The sequence below is a fragment of the Thamnophis elegans genome, chromosome 5 (genome assembly GCF_009769535.1).
Source record: "Thamnophis elegans isolate rThaEle1 chromosome 5, rThaEle1.pri, whole genome shotgun sequence".
Lineage (NCBI taxonomy): Eukaryota > Metazoa > Chordata > Lepidosauria > Squamata > Colubridae > Thamnophis > Thamnophis elegans.
The window spans coordinates 73,682,518-73,704,509 of NC_045545.1; the positions used below are offsets into that span (position 1 = coordinate 73,682,518).

General features: G+C 39.4%; 1 protein-coding gene and 1 long non-coding RNA gene across 4 annotated transcripts in view; one reads left to right on the forward strand and one right to left on the reverse strand.

The window, feature by feature from the left end:
• LPIN3 (lipin 3) overlaps window positions 1-21,992 on the forward strand; it is a 61,404-nt gene that overhangs the window by 9,943 nt on the left and 29,469 nt on the right. The window contains exon 1 of one of the 3 annotated variants that reach the window (XM_032217308.1): window positions 9,787-9,882. The exons of 1 other annotated variant lie outside the window; for it this stretch is intronic. The gene's annotated coding sequence lies outside the window, so the exon portion shown is untranslated. Of the gene's footprint in view, window positions 1-9,786; window positions 9,883-21,992 lie in introns of those variants that run through there. One more of the 3 variants, XM_032217306.1, reaches the window with a different exon arrangement.
• LOC116508668 lies at window positions 6,703-9,709 on the reverse strand. The gene is made up of 3 exons (XR_004255394.1): window positions 9,582-9,709; window positions 8,350-8,457; window positions 6,703-7,704 (listed from the first exon to the last, which is right to left on the reverse strand). It is a non-coding gene; the product is annotated as an uncharacterized LOC116508668 (long non-coding RNA).

A 21,992-nucleotide genomic window follows, 5' to 3' on the forward strand; every position in this document is an offset into this window, starting at 1 on the left:
TTTTATTCATTTTATTTTATTGTTTTGTATTTCGTCAATAGATAACATCCATTTTGAATGCATGACGTGGATATGAATAAAAAAGAACATTAGAACAGGGACCGTAGGCATGTTGGTGGGCTTATGCACGCCTTTTAAAGACCTTTTAGGGATGGGATGAGGTTGACAGTAGACAGCCTAAGGTTAAAGCTTTGGGGGTTTGTGGAAGAAACCACAGTCAGGTAGAGCATTCCTGGCATTGACCACTCTGTTGCTGAAGTTGTATTTTATGCAATCGAGTTTGGAGCAGTTTACCTTAAATTTGTATCTATTGTGTGCTCATGTATTGTTGACACGGTTTCACATGCATTGGAAAAATGGAGCATGTCCAAGATGATGAGACTGGAAAAAAAGCTTGTGAGAAACACTTGGAGGCTCTGGGTGTGATTAGCCCAGAGAATAGTAAACTATGCTATAGTATTTGAAGAGTATCAGATTCAGGTAGATGACATATTCAGAATTATTCCAGTAAATAATACGAGAAAGAATAGGTTTAGACTGCAAGAATGCCAATTGTTATTAAATATCAGGACAAATTTCCTAATGGTAAAAGCTGTTTGAATTTGGAACAGTCTTTTGAACAATGAAACAACCATTATCTCATTATAGTGAAAGAGGAATGGCCTTGAAAGAAAGGAGAAAGAGATGCTGCCAAGACAACAGACAGATAAAAGAGGACTGAATTCAGGGCAGAAATGTAACCTGAGAAAATGTTTCAGGTCCTCCCTAGTTCTGACAAAGATAAGAGGAGAAGTGCATTTAGACTTTCTAGATTTTTAAATATAGATTTATAATAAGCATACTGCTTTTCTACATGATTTTGTTTTTTTGTTTACTAAATGGATATCTGAAACCTTCTATTAACAAGATGCCTCTCTTCCCTAAAAATGATGTAATCTGATCCAAGAGGGCATTAGGGAGATCGTTTGCCTGGCATGGTTGGTGGATACCTCCACAGTAATAATTTATTCTTTCATCTTCCATATATTCTTATTGAAATATTTTTGACCGGTCTTTTGAGCTTATATTTCAGGATGTCAATATATATGTGCATTTAGTTCACATATTTCCTTTAAAATGTCACTCTTCTTTCCTTTTGTCTGATTTATTCCTTTTCAATGCATTATACTTTCAACATTCACATGCCAACCTTGAATTTCATCCCACCAGGTTTCAGTAATATCTACTAAATCATATCGGCCTTCATGTTTTAGAATTTCTAGTTCTTCCTGTTGTTCCCCATAATCTTTGTACATATATAGTTGATGAAATCCCTGGATCATGCAATTTGACCTGTTTCTGATGGCAGTTATATGGTAATTGTTGGGTCGGTCTTCCTCATCCTTCCCAGTACAATATTTGATGTTCCATTATCATTTGGATTGTCTTCTTTCTTCCCTACCAGATTTAGTTGAAAGCTCAACAGATCAGATTCGCAAGGTGCCTTCCAAACATATTTTTATATTCTTGCTAGTTCTTGTGAAACACAACCCATCTCTTGCCAGGAGTCCTTCACTGTGAAAATACATCCATTATCAAACAATTCAAATAATTCTTGTGAGTATCATATACATAGTTACTCATTCCCCATTCTCTTTTCTCTCTTCCTGGGTAATGTTCTTTGACACAAAGGAGGGAATAAAGCAATAACTGGGTCTATAGTCTCCTATTCTGGGATTCATAACTAAAATGTCTTCAAGTCTCTGTCTAGCTGTGTCATTTGTTTTCAATAAATCTCAAATATCCATGAAAGTGATATTTGTCAGACTCTCGGCATCTTTCCATCACATCCTGAATGTGTACCCTGGAAAGTGCACATAAAGTATACTATATACCAGTGATGGCTAACCTTTTCGGTGCTGAGTGCCAAAAGCGCACATGCACACCCATAATGCAATGTGCATGCAACACCCCCACATGCAAACCCCTATGCATATGATCCACTGTGTGCAGCTCACCCCCACCTACATGCATATGCCCTAATGCATGTGCATGTGCCCCCATGCATGCATAGCAGAGGCCTGAAAACCAGCTGGCTGGTGGGAGACGCACGTCCATGCACAGCAGAGCTGAGCTGGGGTGACAGTTCATGTGCCCGCAGAGAGGGCTCTGCGTGCCACCTATGGCACATGTGCCATAGGTTCACTATCACGGCTATATACAGCATAGGTCTGTGATGATGAACACATAGCATGCGTGCCAGAGGTGGCACACAAAGTCCTCTCTGTGGGCATGCACACCGTTGCCAATTGCTCTTCTGGTTTCTGGTGCGTGCATGCACACCGACCACCTGGTCTTTATATATGCTGGAGCACCAGAAACCCAAAGACCAGCTGGCCGGTGTGCATGTGCAAAGTTCAGCTGTCTGGTATGCATGTGCAAAGTTCAGCTGTCTGGTATGCATGCACGTTCCAGGAACCCAAAGACCAGGTGGACAGCACACGCATGCGCAGTGGCCAGCTGGTCTTCTGGTTTCCAGCACCCTGGCACATGTATGCATGCATGCACGCACATGCGCATGTTGCAGTTTGGGCATTTGGTGCCAGAAAGGTTTGCCATCACTGGTATAAGCAGTCTGCCCACTGATGGTTCTTTCAGTCCCTCTTATTGGAAGTTTCCAATCATCACAACTTATTGCATCTTTGGACCATATGCAGGAATCCTTCCCTTCACAGAACCTGCAGTGTATTCTTTCTTAGTCTATGAGCCTTCCATGTCATCTCTTCTACCAAAGATACAGATACATCACCAACAGTTGTGCTCTGGAATCCTATACTGAAACGTTCTCTACCTCAATCCTTTCTGCTTGTCTTTCTTCTATCTTCTGGGAAGCTTCTTGGAAGTACTACCACACATTTTCCTATGTCTGATGTCGGGGTTCCAAATAACACCCCTAAAGAAAGAAGACTCCGAGGCTTGAGCTTCTTCAAAATTCCATTTTATTAGAGATGTCATATTGGCACATCATGGAAAAACCGAATCTGAAAGTTTCCAGGTTTTCCCCACCCAAAAGAAAGTTCAAGTCCCTGCCAGCACCCACATGGCCATCACATGGTCCAATCAGGCACCGTCAAAAACAGGAGATGCCTCCCAGTCATCTTATCACATCTGCCAGGCAAGGTGTCCTTGACTCTCTGAGAAAAGAATGTTATTTTGACTATATATCTCCCATACTCCATATAATCCCCTCTCCCGTTTTCCCAACTAGAAAAAAATGTGGTAGGACTGAAGGCCCAATGCAAAAGACGGCTTCCACGTATGACATCTGATTCAATAAATTCCCACCTTCCCTGATGAGCTAGGAAGAGGACATTATTTGCCTTAGTTCCTTCACTTTCTCTTCCAATAAGGCAGTCAGCTTACACTTGAATTATGTGTAGTCTGGGATGCTCAAGGAGAAAAACAAACATGGCACATCCCCTGCAAGTCAAGAAATCTATTCCCTCTATCACAATAGAGGGAATTTGTCCTTTGATGAACAAACAATGGCCTCCCCAAGGAAAACTTGTTTGTTTTTCCTGTTGGTCCATTTTTCTGAGAAACAAGTTTATGTCTCCTGAAGCTGATTCAACTAGGTCAGCAATCTCCCACAATGGGTAATCAGCAACTCTCAGGAAGCAACCAGTCAGCATTTTTTTTAATCCCCTTTCTCTTTCCTTCTTTCTCTTATGCATCTTCCCTGTCCTTAGTTGAACTCCCTGTCAAATTCCCGTTCACACTAGTTTTTAATGTTAGAAGCACAACTGCATAACAACTTCGTGTCTCTCCCTCCATAAAAATAACAGCATTAAAAATTACAATTCACATGATGTTCTTTTTTTTTTTTGTATTTATACGGAGAAGTTGGGAAAAGTTAGTAAAATATAAAATAATAAAATATACAAAATATTATTTTGTAATAATCTCCCATTGGTGATGATTAATGATGTCTATTATGTATCATCAAGGTTACTAAATTTTAGTATTGATGCTTTGCCTATAGAGTACAAAGAAGACCATTGGTTTAATGTTCAAAGTTTGTACTTTTCTCATCAGTTTTTGTTGTTGTTGTTGATAAATAGTATGAAAATAAATATTTGAGGCATCCTTCATGCTCTCTGAACTTTGTTTTCTTGCAGGAGTTTCATTACTCAAACTAACTAGCAACCTAGTTTCATTACTCAATGCTAGTTTGGGTAATGAAACATCTGCAAGAAAACAAGCAAGCTCAGTGAGCACCAAGGACCCCTCATTTCAACCCTGTGCTACAGATATTCTCCTTTATTGGTAAATAAATATTTTGTGGCACGACAAAACCGCGGTCCACTAAAGCGCGCCCGATTAAAGCGTGTTGCTGACGTCATCAGCAGCACGACAACAACGACCGCGGAGAAAAAAGGGCGCTTTAAAAAGCGCTTTTAAAACAAGCCGATTCACGTAAAGGTAAGGGTTAGGTTTAGGGTTAGGTTAAGGGTTAGGGTTAGGTTTAGGGTTACGTTAAGCGTTAGGGTTAGGTTTAGGGTTAGGTTAAGGGTTAGCGTTAGGTTTAGCGTTAGGTTAAGGGTTAGGTTTAGGGTTAGGTTTAGGGTTAGGTTAAGGGTTAGGTTTAGGGTTAGATTTAGGGTTAGGTTTGGGGGGGTTAGGTTTAGGTTTACGCGTTAATTTTAGCTTTACCGCTCACAGCGTGCTTTTTTCGTTGCGCTGTGATGACGTCAGGTACGCGGTTTCGTCGAGCGCGCTTTAGTCGACCGCGGTTTTGTGGTGGAACCAAATATTTACTAAAAGCCATGGAATTAAGTACATTTATCTTATTTTTCTTCTTTGTGATTAAAAAAATTAAACATTTACATAGGCCTTAGGCATTGTGCCTATTGGGCCTACAATAGTGGATAGATCAATCTAGACTTGAGGCAGAAAGATATTATATATTTGGGAATTAATACCTGAGAGTTAAGCAGAACCCTTGATGATTACATAGACGCTTGCTTGGCAACAGTACAGAATAATGTGCTGTTAATGGGATATTTGTAGCTCAGGGTTGAATTGTGGAGACAGTGATGCTCTCTGAGCTTTATTGTTTTCTTGTAGATGTTTCATTACTCAAGTAGATAAAACTTTCAGTTCACTGAAGTTCAACAACCAAAGTCAGAGAGCATCAAGGACTTCTTAGATATACTATTGCACGCTCCCTCTCTCTCACTCCTTCTCTCTCTCTCCCCCTCCCCTTCCCCCCTCTCTGTTTATACCCAGCCTTAGCCATAAAATTCAGTGGTAGACTTTAGACCAATCACCGTCTCAATCCAACTTTCTCACAAGGAGGTTATAGTGAAAAAAATTGTTGGAGCTTATAGTACACAGCTACCTTAAGTTTCTGGAAGAAAGGTGGAATATAAATCTAACAAATGATAAGTCATCTTTGTCTAATCTGTCTTGATGGTCTGGAATTATAGAAATTCAAGTTCAGACTTGAAGAAGGTTACTATAATACCCTTGTTTTTTTTGGCCTTTCTATTTGGAAGAAAAACAGGAACAGTCAGAAGAAAATGTGAGGTTAATCCAGATGATTACACATCAAGACACACCTCATAAATCACTTTAAATCCATCACCATCAAATGTGGTATTGTACTTGTTCAGAAACAAGGAGTGGATGTATGGAATGAGTTGGTTTATGCATCTGTACCTTGTTGTGTGACATGGTTGGCTCTTATAGTATTTCACTTTGAATGTTCTCTTTAAGATACCAGTAATAGGCATTATTCCATGGTCACCCAAATTCCAATCCTTTATTTATACATATGCATTTATTTTTTGGGATATGCAAATAGATGGGGGAGGTTTTAAAACGGACACTTGAAAATTATGAACAGATATGTCAATTAACATTAGGGAAGGCCTCTGTGTTTTTAGGGCAATATACCAGAGATGACATGGAGCGATGACTCAGACAAACACACTTCCATCCTCATATTATATTTAGGAAAAATTGGAATAAATTTAAGGGAGTCAAAAATATGGAAAAACATGGATCTTTGAATCCTGAAAATATCCATAAGCAGAAAATCATGAATATGTATTTTGAAGTCTTATCACAATAAGATATTAACTGGGATTGGCTACAACTGCTATTTGAAAGAGCAAGGTCCATGGTGAGCTTTGCGTTCAAATAGAAATTCATCATTGATTACATTTAGATGTGACAAAATGCAATCCTACGCTCCTTTCCATGAGAATAAATAGAACTGAGCTGAACTTGGCCCTCTGAGCAATATTGTAAATAAATTAGGAATGGTATAGAAAAATGTTTACTTTTACCTAATTTTATATTTGAATTGTATTACTCATTTGACAGTCACTTCCCGTATCCAGTAACTAATGGAACAGAGACATCCTTGTGAGGGAGAAATTTGAAAATTAATTCAGTGTATAAATATGGTTTTTGGGGAATGACTTACATTCCTCATATAATTAGCACCATTATTCAAAAAGCCGTAAAAAGTCTACATTTTGTCTATTGCCCTTCAAATTCAGTATGGTTTGTAACACTTAGCTTGCAGTTTAGACTTAGTTAATCTCATTTTATTCAATAAACCACGGTTAAGCTGTTACAATATTAACTTGCTCTATGAATACAGTCTTGATATTTTTCAGTTTGATTTATAAAGTGGTAAAGATCCAGCCAATATGCAAAAAAATATGATCACTAGTTAAGTTCACACAAATGCTAAGCCACAAACAACTCATCCTATGGCATACAATGAACTCACCCTATGTCTGTCTGCAGCATATTTATTTTATATTGAATCCATTTATCTGAGTGCGGAGATAGAGAACCTGGAACAAATAGGATTAACAAACTGAGCCAAGGAACTAAATACAGATGAGTGATTGCCATCTTGTGGCGAAAATCCTTTCTGTTTGGGGGCTAAATATTTTGCATCAATAGCAGCTGCTTTTTACTGCCGCAACTTAAACCTCTAAATCAAGGGTTCCTAACCAGCTGTGCTTGCACCCTCTGGGGCTGTAAGACAATATTCCAGGGGGTGCAAAACTTGGGTTTAGAAGTTTCAAAATTATCGTGCATATGCATATAATTATTTACTTTTGTAAGGGTTGCAAAAATATATCAGAAGCGTTCTAGGGGTATGGGATAGAGAAAAGATTGGGAACCCCTGCTCTAAATAGAAACAATTCTTGGCTCCATTTGTTGAGAAAAATGTAGTTTTATTAGAAGTCAAGTGCATTGCAGTAGTGAATAGCCAGAAAGGAGAATCCAGTGCCAAAAGCCCTAAATTCAACTTTTCCCTCTCTTAGCTCCCTCCCATCACTGTTTCTCCCCCCCACCCCTCTACCAACCAGGTTCAAGCAAGATGTTTTGAGAATGGACAGTTCAAACATAGATTGGTATGCGGCTGTGTTCTCTTCCCAGCCCGTGATCTTGATACAGCAAGCAGCGTCTGGGAGGGGAGGGTAATACAGCAGTTCCTCTCACTTTCCCCACACAGCAGTCACTTTTGCTTTCCTCCAAGCAACCCACCCTTCCATCCACCCTCCTCATAGTTCATGGCAAACTTTCACCACATGATAGAACTTTATAAAGTCTCCAGACCCCAGCAAGATACATCAATAGTCAAGCTGTACTTTGGTTCTGCTACACCCAGATTTTTTTTTCTCACAGCAAGAAAATCTGTTGGAAGAAACAGAATTTAAGCATATTAAAGACACAAAATACAACTGCGTAATGAATACGAAATAATCTGACTAGGAAAGAGCAATAAAATACCCAGATATGCTTTTTGTTTTCTTTATAGTAATGTTTCTCAACTTCAGCAACTTTAAGTTGCGTGAACTTCAATTCCCAGTATGCAATGCTGGCTGGGGAATTCTGGGAGTTGAAGTTCACACTTAAAGTTGCCAAGGTTTAGAAACACTGCTCTATAGCTTGCAAATCACTCTAGTTGCAGAGCCATTTTATGTGAAAAAAAATGTTTAAAGGAAGGAGGCATTTCATTGAGTAAACTGTGCTTGCTTTTGAATAAATATGACCAAAATGAATGTGCAATCCTTTAAAGGCATCATTTATTTTAAAATTCAGAATTTATTATTTATTATGCTTCACAGGAGATAGTCAAAGAAGTCAAGATGGCAGCCATGATGAAGCTCCATCTTCTGTATACAATGTGGTACATAGCATATTGGGGAAAAATTGCCAAATTATATGGTATATTGCACTGAAAAATAAATAAAATGTTAAATCCCAGATGTCAGGCATGATATCATTAAGTCCAACTCTTATGCTCACAATATTTAGAGGGATACTTCTACTACATACCCATATTCAGAAGTGGGAAACCTGCCCAAATAATACTGACTCCATGTTGGCTTGGGAATTCTAGAAGTTGAAGTCCACAAGTCTTAAACTTGCCAAGTTTGGAGATCCCTGCAAAAAAATATAGAAAATGTGCACCCACAGATAAATCAACCCACATTTTGGTCTGCTTTTCAGCAGATGAGCTGACTCACAAATTTATATGGGAAACATGGTATTTTAAAAAGTATATATTCATGGATAGGCTGTTTAGGTGCATTGTTGTATTTAACATTCTCAGCTTCTCTATGAGTATACATGGAAGCTTTTTTACTACACGACGAACACAACATATCCTACTAAACTTGTCCAAGGATCAGGAGTGAGAAGCAGTGTTTTTCAAGGTTCTCCTCCTTGAAGTTAGGGACAGCATTTAGGGCATGTCTGAAGGTTATACTTGGTGCCTATGTTGTGGTGTGTCCCAGACTCAACACCTAGCTCTCTTATTTAATAGCTGTATGACACTGCTAGGAGAGTTTATCCTCTAGCATGAAGTCAGGTAGTATCAGTATTTTGAATCTAGACCAGTGTTTCTCAACCTTGGTCACCTGAAGATGTGTGGACTTCAACTCCCAGGAATTCCATCTCCCCCCCCCCCCATGCTGGCTGGAGAATACTAGGAGCTGAAACCCAAATGCCTTAAAGTTCTCAAGGCTGAGAAACACTAATCTAGACTAAACAGGAGATGTGGTAAAGGGCATATCGCAACGCTATCCTGGCCATTTCTGCTTTTAAGCCAAGGTTTCTGGTTCAGCACACTGCTTTTTACAGCTGTAAACGTTCCAAAGATTTTAAAAAAAACTATAACTTTCATTTTTAATACTACACAAACATGATTCTTTCATTTCCCCACGTACAAACATGTCATACACAATATAATTCCCAAAAATTTAAACAGTTTTTTCCCTCAATACTTTGGCAACAACCCTGTCCTGTTTATAAGGAAGCTACTCCCACTGAACTCAAGTGAGAGTTGTTTTTAAAAGTAAATCTGAACAAATTGCACTTCCCCCCCCCCCCCCCAAAAGCAATTTTCAAGGCATCTAATGGTTAAAAGCCTATTTGCTATCACTGGTGAACTTATTTGTTTAGAAAAAAACCTGTTTCTTGAAACTGCATTGCTAAACCCATTACCAATCAATAGTCATTTGAACAATCCGGAATCCCTTCCTAACCAGTTCAGATCTGATCATTACCTTATGCATGAAAAGAGCAGAACAAAGTGAATTAAAGTGACAACAAGCTGAAACGTATGCAGTCAGATAGATTTATGATGAAAGAAAGCCTAAGTAGGTTTCTCACTATTCCAGAAGCTCTGATTGCAACACACTAGTGATGCTTGCAGTAGAGGCTCCTCCCACCTGCTCAGGTATGAGGAAAACAGGAAGCACCAGGCTGCAGTGGGTGGAGCAGTATCCGTACTTAGTTACCTGTTGAATTCAATCTCATGCTTCTTTCAAAGTCCACAAACTGCTGAGGTTGGGTTAACTACTCCAGGTAAGATGAGCTGAATGGCAAATACTGGGAGTGAGTTACTAAACTGTAACCATTTTAATACCTGTATCATTTGGTATCAATTGGGGAGTGTTACTGCTTATTTTTTATTTATTTACATTGCTAGCGATTGTTTTGGAAACAGGAACTTTTTAGTGAGGTGCATTAGCTGAGCAGCAAGACTTGTTTTAAAGAGAAAGCATTTCACTGTATTGTCTAAGTTGTGTTGTGAAAATAGTGCAGCTTGTGCATTCTTTTATTTGTTTGTATTCAATATATGTGAGCAAGTGCTACCTTGTTAGCCTTCTCTTACAAAATGTATAAGGTAAAGATTCCCCTCACACATATGTGCTAGTCGTTCCCAACTCTAGAGGGTGGTGCTCATCTCCGTTTCAAAGCCGAAGAGCCAGCGCTGTCTGAAGACGTCTCCATGGTCATGTGGCCGGCATGACTAAATGCCAAAGGTGCACGGAACACTGTACCTTCCCACCAGTGGTTCCTATTTTTCTACTTGCATTTTTACAGGCTTTCAAACTGCTAAGTTGGCAGAAGTTGGGACAAGTAACGGGAGCTCACTCCGTTATGCAGTGCTAGGGATTCAAATCACCGAACTGCTGACCTTTCTGATTGAGAAGCTGAGCGTCTTAGCCACTGAGCTACCGCATGTCCCTTTCACAAAATTTATAGTAAGCTAAAATTCAATGAGGCATGAGGTATTTTATAATTCATTATGGAAGACAATGCTTCACTATAAAAGAGACTGATGTAACTAATTAACTTCCCCAATAATTCAATTACTGCTTATTTGTAAATAGCAAGCTGGTAAAACCTGACTTTCTCAAGGTGTTCTAATGAGTTTGTTTTAACATAATAAAAGGGGGAATTATTAAATCCATGTAGAAGAGTTCTAATATACTTAATGTAATATCATGCTATTTAAATCTAGACAAAATCAGTTTTAATTTGTAGCTTACATCCAAACAAAATTTTCCCATATGGCTGAGTTTTTTTTTTTTCTTGCCTGCCTCTCTTCTTCATGCTACTTAAACGTCATGTATAATTCCTGGTCCGGCAAAGCTTGCATCCCTCTGTTCACCATGCATTACAACAGTGTTTCTCAACCTTGGCAACTTGAAGATGTCTTGACTTCAACTCCCAGAATTCCCCAGCCAGCCCTTCTTCCATCTTTCATTGTAAGATCTGCAAATTAGTGACCGACCCAAAGATTTGGGACCTTGGCCCTCAATTTTTCAACTTTAGCCAGTGATTGTGAGGATGAAGTGAGATGGTTAGATTATAGCTATGTTGTGTTCCTGACAGGATAAGTTTTATTAAAATATTTCATTTCATTTCATTTATTCGATTTATAGGCCGCCCAATCCCGGAGGACGCTGTCCTTTCACTGTCTCCTGCTAATCTTCTCTTTGTTTTTTAATTTATTTTTTTGTCCTAGTTTATATGTAATTATTACATAAATTTAAATAGTACCCCATGAAATAGGTTTGTTGCTCTTACCCCTTTCTTAGTTATACACCCTGGACTATTACACAGTTTTGGGGGAAATCTCAGTTGTGCTTTTATATCTAAACCTTGCTGAATTTTCTTGTTAGGGTTCTTTCCTGCCAAGTCTCATTTGTCTTGTTCTGGGTTGTCTTTCCCCATAAAATATTAATGTCAGTTTCAACTCAGTTATTATCTTTCTCTTTCCAGCTGTTCCCACTTTTCAATCTTAAATGACTGGATACGATGAGAGAATAGATTAGCAGTATAGGAGAAATGATGTTTTGATTGGATAAATGCATCCATCTTCCCCATATCTCTATTACAAATGGCCTCCAACATTCAGTATGATATGTATCTTATCCATCATCCAAAAAGGTTTCCCCAGTGGTAAGGAATATCCTTTCATGGCTGAAGAAAGGCAAGCTGTATCCTCGTGGTCTTGGTTGAAAAAAACCTGAGAATGCAAGTGGTGGAAACATAGATGTAATTACTAACTAAGGTATTTGATGACATGTATGTCAGGTTTCCATTCCATTTTCCAAGTGTTTCTTTGCATAGGAAAATATGCTTTGTATGTCACAGATATTTATTATCATTGTTGTTGTTGTTGTTGTTGTTATATAAACTTTTATTTATTAAACATGAAACTCAGTCAACTGAACATTAAAAAATGCATCACAAATACAATTGACTGGTACTGATGGTTGATATGGGTTGCTGCCAGCGTCCTAGGTATCAACCAATTACCTTCTTACGATGTATGATGTTCTGAGTAGCACAGTTTTTTTGCAGTTCCACTGGTGTTATTGCAGGAAGCTGCAATTTCTTGATGTATTTTATAAAATTCTTGGACATGGTACAAAGTGCCCTGATGACAATGAGTATCACTGTTACACGTTTCATCCATAATCGCATAGTTTCGATGGCCAGGTTGCGATATTTTGTGATTTTTTCCCCAGTTCTTTTTCTTTGACGCTGTCGTCTCCCGGTACTGCGATATCAATAAATTGTATGTTTCAGTTTTCGACAACTGTGATATCTGCCGTGTTGTGTTCCAAATGACTATCCATCTGTATTCAAAAATCCCACAAGATCTTCACCTTCTCATTTTCGATAATCTTTTCCACTTTATGTTCCCATGACTTTTTGGATACAGATAAATCATATTTCTTTACATAATGACCAGTGGATTAATTTAGCAACTAGGTCATGTCTAGCTTTGTAATCAGTTTGTGCAATTTTGCTACATTCACATATTAAATGTGAAACAGTTTCGACTTTGTCGTTGCAAAATCGGCAGTTTGGATTGTCAGTGGATTTTTGTACCTTCACTTTCATGGCATTATTATTATTATTATTATTTTATTAGTGTACTCTAAAAAGCCTACTTTTTAAATTTCCTGTATAGGAAATAAGTTGCTTTCCTTTGTTGATGAAGATGGAAACAATTTTTGTAAGGAATTCTTTAAGGAAATATCCTAAAAGAACTGTCATTGATGAATAAATGAGGATTTTCATGTTGAAATATTTCTGCAGGTTTGTGCTTTGTTAAAGAGAGGGCTATTTCCAACAGGCTGCTTTAATCTTTGAAAAAGAGGAGAGAGAGAGGGAGAGTAAGAAGGAGGGGGATAGAGAGAGAGAGAGAGGGAGAGAGAGGGAGAGAGAGGGAGAGAGAGAGAGAGAAAGAGAGAGAGAGAGAGCTTAAGCCTTCTAGAAAGTGTTTTTCTTTTCAAATGTAAATATATTCGCCTAGTTTTTGCAGTTCAAATATTGGACTTCTTTTGATACTTTCACAATTGAACTTTGATAACTGGGAAAGATTCTAAAGTCCAGTTAAGCTTCATAACTCTGAAACGAATAATGTATTAATATGAGATGATCTCACAGCTTGGGTAAAGTGGAAACTTACTTGATCCAAAAGTTGGATAGGGGAAGAATTACTATGCTATTACAACATATAAACCATAAAAAAGTTTAAGATAGCTTTATCCACTCATTCCAATGGAATCTGCTATTGTCCCCTCCTTTCACCTCCTATTTAGTATAGCAAGAAAGGCTAAACTTTTCATTCACTTATATGTTCTCTTCATGCTTTACTTTTCAGTCTTTTTGGAGAATGATCTATTATCTTTAACTTTTAATGAGGTATCCTGAAATCTGATCATCATCTCAATTTTTTTCAGGTCTGGGGAAATCTATGAACTATCCGTAGGTTTTATCTTTTCTACAACATTTTTATCTTTTAAAGCAGATGAATTTATCAGTAGGCGGATACCTTCAAACTGGGAGAAGTATGTCCTTTTTGCTGCATTTTGCTGCAAAGTTAGAGTCTCTCCTATGTTCAACATGGAGTAAAACATGATGGAAAAACTCAGAAATGCTGCTTGCATCAGTGGTGGGTTATGATCGGTACGCCCTGGTACGGGCATACTGATGCCTGCCGGGAGCATTGGGTACCATTCCTGTACGGTGTTCTGGAGGGCCCACCTGCCCGCCCGCACTCCTTACCTGTATTTGAGCTCTTCGGCGCTTATGCACAGGTGGGTGTCGCCCAGGGGTGAGTTGCTGTTGGCAACACTGCCAGTTTGTTGCATGCAAAAATTTTGTGCTCTGTGTGCACTTGCGCATTTGCACATAAATGGTCTGCACATGTGCAAAACATTAAAAAATGAAAATTTAAATTTGTACAGTGAAAATTGTTCTGCGCATGCGATTCGGGGGTGTGGGAGGCCTGGGTCACTGCCAGTTCCAGTGACCTAGGCAGCCAAACCACTACCGGTTCAGCTGAAACGGTCCGAACCAGTAGGAACCTACCACTGGCGTGGCCAGGGTGGGCATAGCCAGCATAATGACACTTACGTTGGGGGGCACCTGTGGTATCCCCAGTGCTCTGCCAGCAAAAACAGGATCCCGAGCTCCATTTTCAGCTGGGACGGCCTCCTGCAGCCCTGTGCCAGTGACAACGGAGCTCGGGAGGGCTGCATGCATCCCTTGCAATTTCTGTTTTCACTAGCAGAGGCACTGCAGGTCAGTTCTTTGCTATTTCCAGGGAGGCCTCGCGAACCAGATCTGAGCATCCAGTGGGCTGGATCTGGCCTCTGGGTCTTGAGTTTGATACCCCTGATCTAGGACTTCTTCGTTATTTTTGCAGTCCATGGGAAGTGTAATAGTGGCCTCCAGAACCACCGTTCAAAGGCATCCACCTTCTCCTATCTGCCTTTTTCAGAGGCCAAGTTTTGCAGCCATAAGTAGTAATTGGAAAAATTATTGTGTTAACTAATCTACATTTGGTTGTGAGGCTGATGTCTTTACTCTTCCAGATGTCATTCATGGCAGATATTGCAATTCTTTTAAGAGCTATATACCTTCTGATCTCAGGGCTGCAGTTATCACTTTGATCCATTTTAGAACCCAGGAATATGAATTCCTTTACTGTTTCAACAGTCTCATCTGCACTCTGACCTATGTGTTCTCTGAGGTTGTCATTATCCAATTTCTTCACTTTCATCTTTGACTCATGGCGTACAAAAATCAAAGATTTGTAGCTTCTTTCCCCATTGAATTCTGGAGTGGGAATCATGGCCTTTCTGGAATATTAAAACTCATAAGCATATCAGGTCCCAGACACTGGACAATAAAACCAGTCATTAATAGCATGATGAAGGCAGGTTTCTCTCTGTGGAAGAAGGCAAGCTGTCTTGGTCATACTGTGTGTGAAGAAACGTCCAACTTTTGACTATGATCCACAACAGCCAAAGCTTTGTGTTGTTGTACAATGCATGCCTATTTGTCACTGTAGGTCTGCAAGCATTTCCTATCCTTTCCAGTGCGTATATGCATTGCATTTTAAAGTATTGTGTATTCTCCAAATTTTTGAGTGTCTAGTTCCATTATAAATGAGGTATCTTTGAAAAATTAAATATTTTGATGCTATACATTTCTGTCTCTATAGTTGTACCAATTAGTCTACTTGTCACTGTAGCTAAATGTCTCTTTCAAGTTGAGTCATAGTACAGAGGTGGGTTCTGGCAAGCACTACTGCCAGTTCGCTCATGTGTGTGTGTGTGCTTGATGAGCACTGCATGCGCATGCACAGTGCAATAAAAATTGCTCTGTGCATGCACAGAAGCAAAAAAAAAAAAGATGGTGGTGCCTATGGTGGCACCTACAGTGGCACCTGCAGAACCGATTTGGGAGCATGGCAGGTCTGGGTCACTTCCGATTCCAGTAACCTAGCCTGCCAAACTACTACCAGTCCTGAACCAGTAGGAACCCACCACTGTCTTAGTAGCTATATAGATACATCCTTGTCACTTTCGTTGCAGCAACAATGCAAAAGATTGGTCATTGCTCCTCTTTGGGATGTTTTTCCAAGTTCTTTAGAACCTATGGATTTCCTGGATGGGGAGTGTCTCCTATTCAAGAACTAACCAAATACAGTAGAACCTCTGTTCACGAATGCTTCTGACCATGACCAAATTGGTTTTTTTGTAGGCACCAAATTTCTTGTTTGTTTACAAACAACAGCAACTCATGTATGGCTGTTGCATTAATTTTGCATTAATTTTGGTTAGGTTCGGATCACAACCAAATCCGGTTGTGACCAAAGTTATGGAATAATTTATGGTTGTGACCAGAGGTTCTACTGAATACAGCTAGTCTTTGAGATCCAGCCCCTGGGAGCTCCATTTTGGCCTACAATGGGCTGGGGGAGACCCATGGAGGGCCAAACGGGCCTCAGAGAGTTGGATCTGGTCCCTAGAAGCTACATTTCCACCAGCAATGGGCTGGGGGAGGTCTCTAGATGCCCAAATGGGGCTTCTGAGGGGTGTATCTGCTCTCAGAAGCTCCATTTAGGCTGGTAATGTGCAGGACAAATGTTGCAGAGCCTCTGCAATTGTACATAAGGGTGAACAACTGGTGTAGTGCTGCTAGATTCATAGTTTCGGGCCTTGTTTGCAAATGCTAGGGGATGCTTATCATGTAAATTTCAAACATTCACTAAGAGGATGCTCATAACCCAGAGATTACCTGTAAACCTTTCTGCTAAACTTTTCTAGTTACAATATTTAATGAAATTGGGGAAATTTCCATCACGGAATTTCTTAAAAATGGAAGCCAATTGGTTTTGTCTCTGTGTTTGTGTGTTAGGTACTGTTTAGCAGTAGCTACTGAATATGATGAAAGGCTGATCAGTTTATTGCAATTTGATTTTGGAATCTGCAACATTCCTTGTTTGGGTCACCCTCTTTTATACATGACGTATTGGTGATATTTTAAAATAGTATGGGATAATGTTGGAATGTCCTTAGATCACATCCTGTATTTCATAATCAACGTGCAGCTGACAATTGCAAACTAGTTTACACACAGGATATTGCGAAATATATGTGGTTATTTTCCATATTAAAAACGGTACAGGACAGAATCGAATCTTGAGATATTGCTTCCTTTTTAATGCTGTTTTTCTAGCAGTTACCTGAAGGCCAACTAGAAAAGATTTTAATTGTAGAAAATTGATGTGGCTGCCCATTTTATATACAAATTCTGAGCAGTTAAAAGCAATCAAATAAAAAAGTAAAAATGTTATCAATAAAGCAAAAAACAGAATTCAAATACAAATTGATCAAGGAGTCATAAAACAAGCCAGGCCTCCTTCAAAGTGGGAATCTTATAAAATGTTTAACCACCAAAGTGTTAAATAGTTAATGGATTGACAAATTAGAGATGCTTTAGATGGTTTTACTGAGCATTAATTCTTGAAAAATACCATTGATTTGGACTGTCTTTATTTAACTAGGTTGAGTGTTTTACTTTTGGTAGGGCAAATGTAATGGCAGATTTATTTGCTTTGTTGGAAGGCCAGGATCCAGATTCAAATGAAGAAGGTTGTTGTGTCATTAAAATATTAATAATATCTTTAAACTGACTCTTCCACATCCTTTAAAACAGCCTCTCCCAGTCTGATGTGATCTCCCAACCCATCAGAGTCACCTATGCTGAGGCTGTTGAGATGATAGATAGAAACAGTAGAATGACACAATCCCTCATCCCTACTCACCACCTAAAACAAATAAACAGATGAATGGAATGGGATGAGCATAAAGCCATGTTTTATTCTCACTGATAGTTTTTATAATTGTGAATGGTGATTGGATGCTGCTCTGTTACTCATCAGAATGATCAACCTCTCTGATTCCCTACTTCACTATTAAGTTGCTATTATGGACCATTAGTTAGAAGTTGGTTGTTTATCAAGTTATTTTCCTATTAATTGGCAGTGGTTTTGTTTTGCATCAGTTTTTTCTCTGTAATGGTTATCTTTGTATTGAATTCTATTCCTGCCATTGTTTGGTCATCCTCTCAGACTAACGGTACTTAACTACATCTATCTTCTCACAAAAGAAAAAAATATATATTAGATTTGCATTAGAGTTTCCTCTAGAACAGGGGTGTCAAATTCGATTTCATTGAGGGCCGCATCAGGGTTGTGTTTGACCTTGGGGAACCAGGTGGGCATTGGCCAGGGTCGGTATGGCCAACTTGACATCACTTATGTCAGGGATGCCTACAGTGGTCCAAATGCTCTGCCAGTGAAAATGGCGCTTGGTAGGGCTGCGTGTGTCCCTCCCAAGCTCCAATTTTCCTGGCAGAGGCACTGTTGGCCAGTACTTTGCTGTTTCCAGGACAGCCTGGATCTAAGCACCCTGCAGGTCGGATCTGGCCCTCAAGCCTTGAGTTTGACACCCCTGCTCTAGAAGATCAGATGCCTCAACAGCATTTCCTCTTCCAGTTTTATCTCTGCAACAGCCCTGTGTAGGGGATTAGGCTGATAGATATTGACTGGTCCAAAATCTGTCTTTGAGCTTTCATGACTTGAGGACCTGAAAATTGCTGTCCAGCAGCTTAATTCTTACTACATTAGATCCACACATGCATTTGCTTTTTGGGGGGAAGTAGAAAACTACATACCTGGACTTGAAGGTGGAATAGGGGTAGAAATGAACTGGACAATTCATATGATTATGTTGAGAGATACAGGAGGTATGCTGATATTCTAGATCAACTATGGACAATTAATTTCAGAGGCTCCAGTTTATCACTTCCAAGAATTGCCTGTGGCTGGGAAAATACTGTACTTGCTCTCACCATCAGTTGCTGAAGATAGGTTGACTGGTTATGTGCATCAAACTGGTGCTGATTTTAACCACATAGATACAGCTTCCCCAGGATGAGCTTCCTCCCAAATTGGCACCTCACATCTCCAATGGCTGTAATATCTGAGTCCATCCACCTTGCTGCTAGCCATCCTTTTCTTGTCTTCCATTCTACTTTTCCCAGCATTATGAACAAGGATATGGTCTTCACAATATATTTCTAAATTTAGATTTTTTAAAAAGATTTTATTCAGTTTTTATGCCGCTCTATTCCTGAGAGACTCAGGGCGGCTAACAATCAGAAAGGGAAGGGGGTACAGAATAAAAATAAAAAGACAAACAATTTAAAAACACACAACAGTCGTAACCTCAGCTGGGGCTGAAAGATTTAAGTGCCCCAAGCCTGCTGGAACAGCCAGGTCTTAGTGGCTTTGCGGAAAGCCGGAAGGGTGGTAAGGGTCCGGATCTCAGTGGGGAGATCATTCCAGAGGGCCAGAACAGCCACAGAGAAGGCCCTCCCCCGGGGAGTTGCCAGTCAACACTGGCCGGCAGATTGGATTCGGTGGAGGCCTAATCTGTGGGATCTGATAGGTCTTTGGGAGGTAATTTATGATAATTTGACTCTGGTAATTTGTACCTTGAATGAGACTCTCTATTGATTTATTTTTTGAGCCATTTCTTTGCTGTCTTAGGTACCCATATTGTGCTCAAGAGTTTTCTCCAACCCCAAAGTTCAAAGGCATTAAAACTACTTGAAAAATCAATCTTCCTTTTTTGTACAGGGAAGGGACAACCATTGTCTGCATGATTCTGATGGTTGTAGATATGTACTGGATAAGTGGCAGCTTCCACATACCTTTTCCAGAGCTTGCATTGCTTCCATACCAAATACTGCTATTTCTTGACTGCTAATCCTTTTACTCTTGATAGTTAATCCTAAAAGGCAAAGGCTATGCTACTACTTCAGTGTTTTAATTGTAATCTCTTAGGCTGGTTACTGAAATGTGTTGCCGTTACATCAATTTTGTCAACTGTGCTCCTTGACAGTACTAGACCTTGCAGATTATTTGCATTTTCACCTTTCAGAGTAATGTTTGTTTGTTTATTAAATGTATTGGTGATCCATCTTTCCACGCCCGGGGGGGAGGGGCTTTTGAACGGCTTGCAATATGAAAAAGATAAAACTATATAAATGAAAATACTACAAAAATAGAGAAATGCAAAATCTAATGCACAGCCCTAGCTAAAAGAGTAGGAGGCAGATGGGATCTGTTAGTGATCTATTAACCACTTCTAATATGAAGCCTCTCCTTTGGAGCCCCAAGCCAACTGGCAGAGTCAGGTCTTTAAACTCTTGCAGAAAGTCAGGAGAGTGGAAGTCGACTTCATTCTGCGGAGGGAGTGGGGCAAGATGTTCCAAAGGGCAGGAGTGATGGCAGAGAAGGCTCTTCTGGATCCCGCCATCCAGAATATCCTGGCCAATGGGACCTGCAGCTTGCCTCCTCTGCCAACACAGATAGGATGCCAATCCCTGTGGGTGATTAACTGCCAATCCCTGTGGGTGATTAACAATACCTTGAATTGCTCCTAGAACAGTAATGGTATCCTCTTATCTTCACTTCCAGTTCGGTCGCGGGACTGCAGGCATCTGAGCATGCACAGAACCTTCTGTATACACAGAAGGTCCATTATAACATCTGGGTGGGGGGGGCGGAGCCTCATGCTGCCACCATTACCAGTTCACCCGAACTGATGCAAACCGGCATACCACCTCCTCTGACCCAGAAGCAAACTAGCAGCCACTGCAGCTTGAAGAGCAGTGGTGTTACATAGGCCATCCTTTGGGCCCCAAAAACTTCTGGTGCTGCTGCATTTTGTACTCTGCAATGTTATCAGTATAGTCAGTTATTAATGCTGCTGCTTGTATTTTTAAAGCCATGCTATTTTTCTTCCAAACTTGTTCCCCCCAAAATATATTGAGCACATATTTCCCATGCTGACTGGAGAATTCTGAAAGTTAAAATCCATATATCTTAAAATTCCCAAGTTTGAAAAATGTTGATATACAGCCTTGTTTCCATCAGCACGGATTCACAGCTTTCCTCATTTGAATTTCTTTAGAACCACAGATAATAAAAGTGAAAGAGGTTTCTTCCTACATTGTTATCTATTTGATGGAGTATAAGTCTGGGACCGCTTTGAGTTTCTCTGTAAGAACAATGACTAAGTGTTCATTTGAATGTTTGCCTAAGTGCTGGCAGCCAAGAAATATCAATACCTTCTTGTAAAGAAGCCTTATAAATGCCTTGTCATTACTGATGTCTTTGTTACCAAGTTAAAAGCTTATCCCATAGCTAATTGAAATGAAAGCTAAGGCGATTCACGTGGATTTAATATATATTCCAACCCACCTCTTTGTTTTCTAAAGCATAGAGGTAAGTTTGTTCTGCCAACAGTACAAATTTATCTACCTCTCCTTTATTTGTCCTGTATTTGTTTATGTCAAATTTTATTTATCGTCTGTAATGAAAATTTATAATAATGAGGATTGTTCGGGGTAAAACACAAGTCCAGAAAGAAAAAAAAAACCCATGGCTAGATGTTTAGGATTAACCATGGTGTCCTTGGTGCTCTCTGACTTGGTTGTTTGATTGCAGATGTTTTGTTACCAATCACATAACATCTTCAGTGCTAGAAGGGAATGGGATTTGCTCTGTTTATGTACAGTAGCTTTCTCTATCAGTGTTGGTGTCCTTAATTAGGCTGTTGTATACTGTTGGACTGTTTGTCTGTTGTTGATCATGGTGTTTCTGTTTTCCGGATGTTGGTTGCAGGTAAGGAGTTATTTTTTGTGTTTGTCTTTTTGATTAAGCTTTTTTTATTGTCTTATCAAAGTTTCGATGTAAATATGCCTGTTGGTGGTTGAGCACATCCATGAATACCAACTTATAGTCAGAAGACCTGATAAAATATCTTTAATTACACAACAAACACATGGGCAGATTTAATCATGTTTTCAATTGTGGAAATGTGAGCATCCAAAACCAAGCTAAATCTGTAAATTCTAGGAAATTTCTGGCCATCAATCAATCAATCAACATCTAGATAAGTAAGAACTGACATCATGATTAGCATCATACAAACAAGCAGTATATAATGCTCTAATCAAAGAATAAGGACACCAACTCAGATAAACAAATAGTAAATAAAACCTAATTAAGGAACTACACACCTACCAACATTAATAGGCCAAACTACTGTACTTAAACAGGGGGCAAACTTCTGTCCCTTCTAGAATAGAGATGTTACCAGATATAGTAGCTGCAAGCAAGCAATTAAGCTCAGAGGACCCCCAAGGACTCAACAATTGAACTTTCAGCTACAGATACTCTTTTCTATTGTTTAGGATCTTAGAGTATAGAATAATAGGGTTGGAAAGGACATTGGAGGTTT